The sequence below is a fragment of the Vigna umbellata genome, chromosome 11 (assembly GCF_029865625.1).
Source record: "Vigna umbellata cultivar VRB3 chromosome 11, Vumbellata_1.0, whole genome shotgun sequence".
NCBI classification, from domain to species: domain Eukaryota; kingdom Viridiplantae; phylum Streptophyta; class Magnoliopsida; order Fabales; family Fabaceae; genus Vigna; species Vigna umbellata.
In genome coordinates, this window is record NC_142175.1 from 6,138,352 (window position 1) to 6,146,197 (window position 7,846).

Consider the following 7,846-nt stretch of genomic DNA (forward strand, 5'->3'; position numbering starts at 1 on the left):
TTCACAGGTTAATTAAAATAGAAATATTATAATTGGTTCCGGTTATACTAATTACATTTTGTTTATTTTTCTCCCTAATCTATGTCAAAAAAACTATTTTTTTAGGTTTTTAAGAGATTAAAATTCCTTAATCTTAGTCACTCCAACTACTTGAGAGAAACTCTTGACTTTTCAACACTACCAAGTCTTGAACGGCTCATTCTAAAAGATTGCCCAAGTTTGTGCAAGGTACACCCATCCATTGGAGATCTCTGCAATTTGCTACTGATAATGAAATCCTTGATAAATCTAATTACTGAAAATACAGCTGTGAGACAAGACAAGTGCCTTGTTCAATTGGAAGCTCAAAAATCATTGGATATATATACCTACGTGGAGAATAAAAATTGGCCTAACCTTGTGTCATTGCGTAAAGGCCTTTGCAAATATTTGAAGTGTTTTGTTTCAGTGTGACAGACATTACTAGATATATTAGATTGGGTAAAATTTTTTTTTATTTACAAATTTAAATATTTTACGTTCATTTAATATAACTTTTATTTATTTTTTAAAAAAATATAAAATTTTATATTTATTTTATTATTTTATTTTAGAGTACGTGTCAAATTAACAATTAAAAAATATTACTAAAACCGAAAAAAATGTTGTGTACAGTGCATGTTACCAAAAGATTTGAACAATATTTTTATGTATTATTAGTATCACTTTCAAAATTGATACCCGCATCTTTATTATCATTATTAAAATTATGCAGATTTAATTTTTTTTTGTAACACTTAAAAAAATTTACCTATACATTTTCTAACATTTAAAAAAAATGTTACTTATACAATTTCTAACATTTAAAAAATTGTTGCTCATGTTACTTATACATTTTCTAACATTTAAAAAAATTTTGCCCATACGTTTTCAAACATTTAAAAAATCTTACCATTATCTTGTTTTGTAACAATTAAAAATCATTACGTATTGCCTTTTTGTAACATTTTAAAATTGTTACTAATTTATCTATTTAAAAATAACAAAACAAGTAATATTAATTCATTTGTGTGATATTGAAACAATAAAGCCATAATAGTCAGAGTATTGTAGAGGTCACTAACAAGGAGTAGAGAATGCTCAGAAAACCCACAACATTTAGGAAGTTCAAAAGTAAAAAATCCTATTACACAAATCATACTATACCCAAAAGGTTTAAAGGAAAAATCTCGAAGGGCTGCAATGAGAACTCCTAGAATCGATATCACTTAAATAAACCACCTAAAATTCGACAGAAAATTGTATGTATATAAGATTTATCAGTTCAAGAAAGGAAAAGAACAAAATGCTACTAATCTTTATAATTAGACCCTTGGTGCACTCAAGGGATATGGCCTCGGTTATTTTCGGTTATCGACACCGGTTTCGTAACCGAGATATATACAGACGAGGTAAAAAGTTTATCTCTTTTTGCCTCGGTTGTGACCTGAGTCGAAAAACGATAGGATTTTGCCTCGGTTTCTGCTGAACCGAGTCAATATCTTGGATTCTACTGCCTCATTTGAGACCTGAACCGAGGCAGTATAGTGGTTTTCGATTTTCCAGGCCGATGACCTTCCATTAACAGATCACCTTCCATCAGATTAACTTATTATCATTTTCTCTGTTGCATCTTTATTATCATTTCCTCTGTTGCATCTTTCAATCTCAAACTCTATGAAACCACAACCAGAAAAAGAGAGCAAAATCTCACAACCAGAGAGGAAAATATCCAGAGAGGCTAAAATCATATTCAGATTCTTTCATAAATATAACAGAATCATACAATACAAAAAAGAAAACACAAAAACGAAAAAATCCTTAAGCCCGTGCTCTGCTCCTTCTTCACCTTCACCTGTGTAAAATGGAGCCAACAACGGCGACTTTGCTGAGCAACAACGGTCCGACGACTGGCCTCGGCTTCACCGTGAGGTTGCGAACGGCCAACAGCCACCGCCAAAAGCCACCGCCAACAGTCGGGCCCTCAGATCTGTAGATCTGAGATTTTTCACCGCCAAAAGCCACCGTCAACAGCCACCGCTCCAGAGACGGGGCCGCTTGCTCTTCACTCCAAAGACAGGGCCGCTTGCACAGGCGAGGTGGTGATGGCTCCTTGTAGCGGCAGGGCAGCGGCGGGGCCGCTTGCTCTTCGCTCTAGAGACGCAATGGCAGGTGAGGTAGAAGTTGCACTCGAGCCGTCGCCCAGAACGAGGTGGTGGTGGCTCCCGGCAGTGGCGAGGCAGCAGCGGGGCAACGGCGGGGCAGCGGCGGGGTTTTCTCGAAGTGGAGATTGGAACGAGAGAGAAGTGAGATTGGAACGAGAGAGAAGTGAGATTGGAACGAGAGAGAAGTGAGAAAAATAAAAGGAAAAAGAGGTAGCTGCTAGGTTTTCTCGAAGTGGATCAGTCCAAGCCCAAGATATATGCCTCGGTCCATCTGGTAACCGAGGCAGTAACTTTTTCACCTGAGGTATATACCTCGGTCCATTCTGTGAACCGAGTCAGTATGCCTTTTAGACACCGGTTGTTTAGCAACCGAGGCATATAATAATTTAAAAATTACAGCTCTGCCACCGCGTCTGATACGCTTCGGTTCCGAAAAAACCGAAGCATAATATACGAGTTAAAAATGCAATTTTTTACTAGTGCTACAACTGTGACATTAGACCCGAAGAAAATGAATACAGTTTTATATACTATAAATTATTTATAAGGTACCATATCGAAGTTTAGAGTTCACGGATGATCAGTATTTACAAAAGAAGATCAAAGTTTTGTTTTCTTCAACATCCAATATACATTGGGATATTGACTTCTTTTAGACTCGCCAAAGCAGAAGCAACACTGCCATTATAGAAAATTGAAAGTGGTATCCACTTATAGAAAAATACAATGTTGTTTACTGACATGTATGATGGCAATTCAACCAAACAGTACAGAAGTATATATATAATATATTTATACATTATTTCCTCAAATCATCACGGTACTAATTGAAATCCCTATTTGGAAGAGGGTTATCTTCTTGCCCTCTTCCAATTTTTTGAGCTAAATTGATCACTTTGAAAGCTTAATATAGACATTGATCCCTGATTATAAGATAGAGAAATGCAGCTGATGCAATTAAAAGTCACAAGTGCACATGTTCCATCTAAGATTTAATGGAGATGAAGCTTTGACTGCAGTCGAAAGTTGAAAGTAAACCAGTGTTGAACGAAAATCATTATCTTAAGAGAACATTACCTCTAGATGCTGTTTTACTTAAAAAGGAATCTCAGGATCCCTCCGACAGAACTGGTAAAAAAAAAGTTTTCTAACGTGTTATATACGCCTCGGTTTTACTAAAATCGAAGCGTATCAAAACGCTGTGGCATTTTCGTAATTTTAGCGAAAGTATATGTCTTGGTTATCCTGGTTCTGCAAACAACCGAGGCAGAAAACCCTACTACCAACATGTAAACAAGACTTTTCACTTGCCAGACCTTTTTTATTAGGTCTACTGCCTCAGTTTTGAGAACAACCGAGGCAGGAAACCTTGTTGCCCACCTACAAAGAGGACTTTTCACTTGATAGCCTTTTTGAATTAGGGTACTGCCTCGGTTCTCTGACCAACCGAGGCAGTAGAGAGTAGAGGTTTGGAACGTTCTATGCACTGAAAACCCTTGATTCAAGACGTTCTGTCGCAGGCTCTACGACATTGGTTGTCTTCCTACTGAGGCAATATGCTTCGGCTTTGAAGTTAACTGAGGCATATAGTTATTAACATTTTTTTTAAATTTTCTGGAGGGTTTACGCCATAGTTGCACTTTTGACCGAGGTAGTAAAGGTGTTTTTGCCTCGGTTAAGTGGAGAACCGAGACAATAGCCTATTTAAATTTCTAAAATCATGAAACAGAAGCACTCTTTTCCTATTCAACTTCTTCCCCGCGAAGAAGCCTTCTGCTTTGCTTCCATCGCCGGTGATTGCCATTTACCGGCGTCATTTCGTCATTTTGCACTCGCCCTACATGTGAGTGGTGCGAGGCCTTAGGCAGGGAAGGAATTCATGTTCCTTAGCTTGTGTTTATTTTCTTATGAGAAAAGGGTGGATGAAGTGGGTCCCATGGAGGGGGTTAAAGTGAGAAAGTTCTTTTAACTTCTTGAAGAGGAATTTGGTAGTGTTGACGCATATGCAGTGTCAAAGATTGAAAATTTAAGGTTAGGAATCATGGGACTAATTAATGTGTTGTTTTGTTTTTGTCCAGATATTGTAGCTTCTAATAGGCGGACATTTTCCATCGTTGACCGGTTTTCATGCTTCCAGGTTCCTATTCTTAAAAATTTTCTTTTAATATGAACATATAATTATTTGTTTGCTTGAATATATTGTAGGTTGAATATGTAATTATTTATTTGCTTGAAATTGTTGTTTTGAATTAGCCTTAGTTTCCCTTTGAGATTCAATACAAAAATTATTGACTATCTCCAAATTTTTTTAACAAATATACTTTTTACAAATGAATAGAAATGAGATAGTAATAATAATTTACAAGTATTGAATCTTGAATTGTCTGGTTGGACAATTTAAGAAGAGTAATAACTTTTTCATAGTTTATTAATACATATCAATTTTAATATACATGTCTTAAATTTCATGAAAATTTGCAATTGTGTTTTGTATTGATCTTCGGGTGCATATTTGATTGTGATTTATAATCACTTTCATTTCGTGTAACCTGAAGACCAAGTCGAAATGCTAGCAAAATTTCATGAAATTTTAGGTAAGTTGTTTAAAATTTTAATGTTTAATAAACTAAAAAAAGTGAATCTTCTTGAATGGAATAGGGTCATACCTTGAATACAAAAACGATCAAAGTGATCATTCAAGATTACTAAAATTGTGTAAACAATTTCAGTAAATATGCATACGGATCGACATTGGATTAATTCACCACGCATCAGCGTTGAGTACGAGAGAGGGGTAGAAGAATTTATACAGTTTGCGCAACGTAATGCGAGTACAAGTGATGATGAAGTGAAGTTTAGATGTCCCTGTGTCAACTGTTTGAATGGGAGGAAGTTGAACGCAACCGTTATTAGGGAACATCTTATTTGTGATGGTTTCGTACGAAGTTATACAACATGGATATGACACGACGAATTAATATACTTTCCAACTGTCTCTCGAACTGAAAATGTATTCGATACCACAATGGATATAGAAGATCAATAAGAAGAAAACACCTGTTGAAAAATAATGACTTAGTTTCAATACCGAGAGGGGGGGGGGGAGGTGAAATTATGAAACACAAAAATCAGAGTCTTTTAAAAATCAAAAGGATGATCTTTCAAAAGTTTCTTGAATTGCAAGGAATAAGATTTTTTAAGTGCAGCGAAAATAGTTGACTACGTGAAAAGTAAAGTCGACTTTGAAAATTAAAAGAGCAGGGATAGAGAATTCAAACACAGGTTTTTATACTGGTTCGGCCAAACTGCCTACATCCAGTGTCCTTCCAATCCCAGGAAGCAAATGCACTATAATGATCAAGGTTTTTACAACAAGGCTTTTATAGTGACCTCCACGTCAAAATATAAAACACCTCTCTAACCCTCTAATCAAAATATAGGCATATACAAACAAATAACAACAACAAGATGTCCCCTCTCTTGCAGTCTTTAACCACTTTGAACAATCCTCAAAGTCCAGAACGTCGCACGTTCTCTTCCTGTAGTCACAATAAGGCAGCCACAATCTTCACAAGATTGTGAGAAGAAGTTGATCACATATCACACACCTCAAGTGTAGGTTGATCAATCAGTCAATGCACACAAATTCTTGCTTGTCAAGCAATCACCAAAGAATGAACACCTCGATCTTTCTTGATGGATTCTTGGACCTTCAGCACGCTCTACCAGAGATCAATAATCTGAAACAATTCAATCAAAACGTTAGATTCACAAAAGTCTCTACAGAAATCAAATTCGCTTCTATATATAGTTTTTTTTACAAACTGACGCTCCTAAGTCGACTATGCTACTAATATAGTCGATTATACTTATACATTTATAACAGTTAGTAGCAGTCAAACCAACTTAATTGATTTCGCATTTAATACAGTTGACTCATAATCAATGCTTAGTCAAAGATATAAAATATAGCCATTAGACATCACAAGCATTAACAGAATTTCAAAACATAACTAACTAAGTCGAGTAGCTTGCGCATATAGTCGACTTTGTAACACTTCAATGCAATTTTGAAAAACTTTCTTTCCAAAAATACTCACAGCAAACTTTGAAAAAGTTTGTGCAAAGCCACGAGTTTTAATCGACTTACTTCATAATGAAGTCGACTTAAAACTACTGTTTTGCTACATATTATAAGTTCAACAAAAGTGCATGTGGTTTTCCTTTTCTAAAACATATGTCATGCATTCACAGATAAGATCTCATGTAAAACACAATGAATTGCAGCAATGACAGAATCAACACAAACATGTTCTCAAATAATCATGTAAAACATAAACAACACATGTGTTATTAATTATGTGTTGTCATCATAAAAAACCAGAAGCTTTGAGATTATAGGTTTAGCTAAACCCGTGCTCTCCCTATCAACAATCTCAACAACAACTTAGAGGACATGATCCGCGATGTTGGCACATAAGCTTTTGCCCAAGCGCATGTGTATGAAACGATGTCCACTATTGTAGAGACTCCTTTGTATGTCGGTTCAACTAAGTTCACACGATTGTAAGCGGTGTTAAGGCGAGCAATGGATAAACTGATAAGAGTTTTATAGAATTGTTGTCGTTGTTGAATGAAATGCTGCCAGATGGAAATACATTAGCCACTCGTAATTATGATGCAAAAACAATTCTTTGTCTGATGGGTATGGAGTATAAACAGATACATGCATGTCCGAATGATTGCATATTATATAGGAATGAGTATGAAGTTTTGACAAAGCGTCCAAAATGTGGGTTATCATGATACAAGTAAAAAAACAATAGTAAAGATAGTGGTCAGACAGAAAAAAATGGTTTTGCTTTGAAAGTAGTTTGGTACCTGCTACTCGTGGCTAGACTTAAGCGTTTGTTCGCGAATCCGAAAGACGCTAAAAACCTAAGATGACATGCAGATGAGAGAACAAGTGATGGGCTTCTTCGTCATCCAGCTGATTCAAAGCAATGAAAAAATATTGATCAAGAATTCCCCCAATTTGGTCAAGAATGTAGAAGTCTTAGGTTTGATTTAGCTACTAATGCAATGAATGCATTTAGTAATTTAAGTACCAATCACAGTTGTTATTCCGCTATACTCATAATTTACAACTTTTCTCTTAGATTATGCATGAAAAGAAAGTACATGATGTTGTCAATGCTGATACCTGGTCCAAAGCAGCCTGGAAATGACATAAATGTTTATCTTAAGCCACCAGTTGAAGACTTGAAGTTGTTGTGGGTTAATGAGGTTGAAATATTCGATGCCTTTGCTTCCAAAACTTTCATGTGCATGCCATGTTATTTTGCCCCATTAATGACTTCCTAGCTTACGATAATATGTCGGGATATAGTGTGAAGGGTCATAAAACATGTCCTATATGTGAAGAAAACACTGCAGCTCATCAATTAAAACATGGAAGGAAGACAATGTATATGTGTCATCAGAGATTTTTACAATCTAATCATCCATATCGAAGGTTAAAAAAAGAATTCAACGAACAACAAGAGAAAGACGATGCACCAATTCCACTTACTGGCCTTGAAGTTCTTCAAAAAGTTAATAAAGTGCATCATGTATTTGAGAAAACATCCAAGAAGCCATCTGAACGACCCCTTGAAAGAAGA

General features: G+C 35.8%; 1 pseudogene; it reads left to right on the top strand.

Annotated features, from left to right (window-relative positions):
- LOC148190838 (uncharacterized) overlaps nt 1-7,547 on the top strand; it is a 67,400-nt pseudogene extending 59,853 nt beyond the window's left edge.
- The last annotated feature ends 299 nt before the right edge of the window (nt 7,548-7,846 follow it).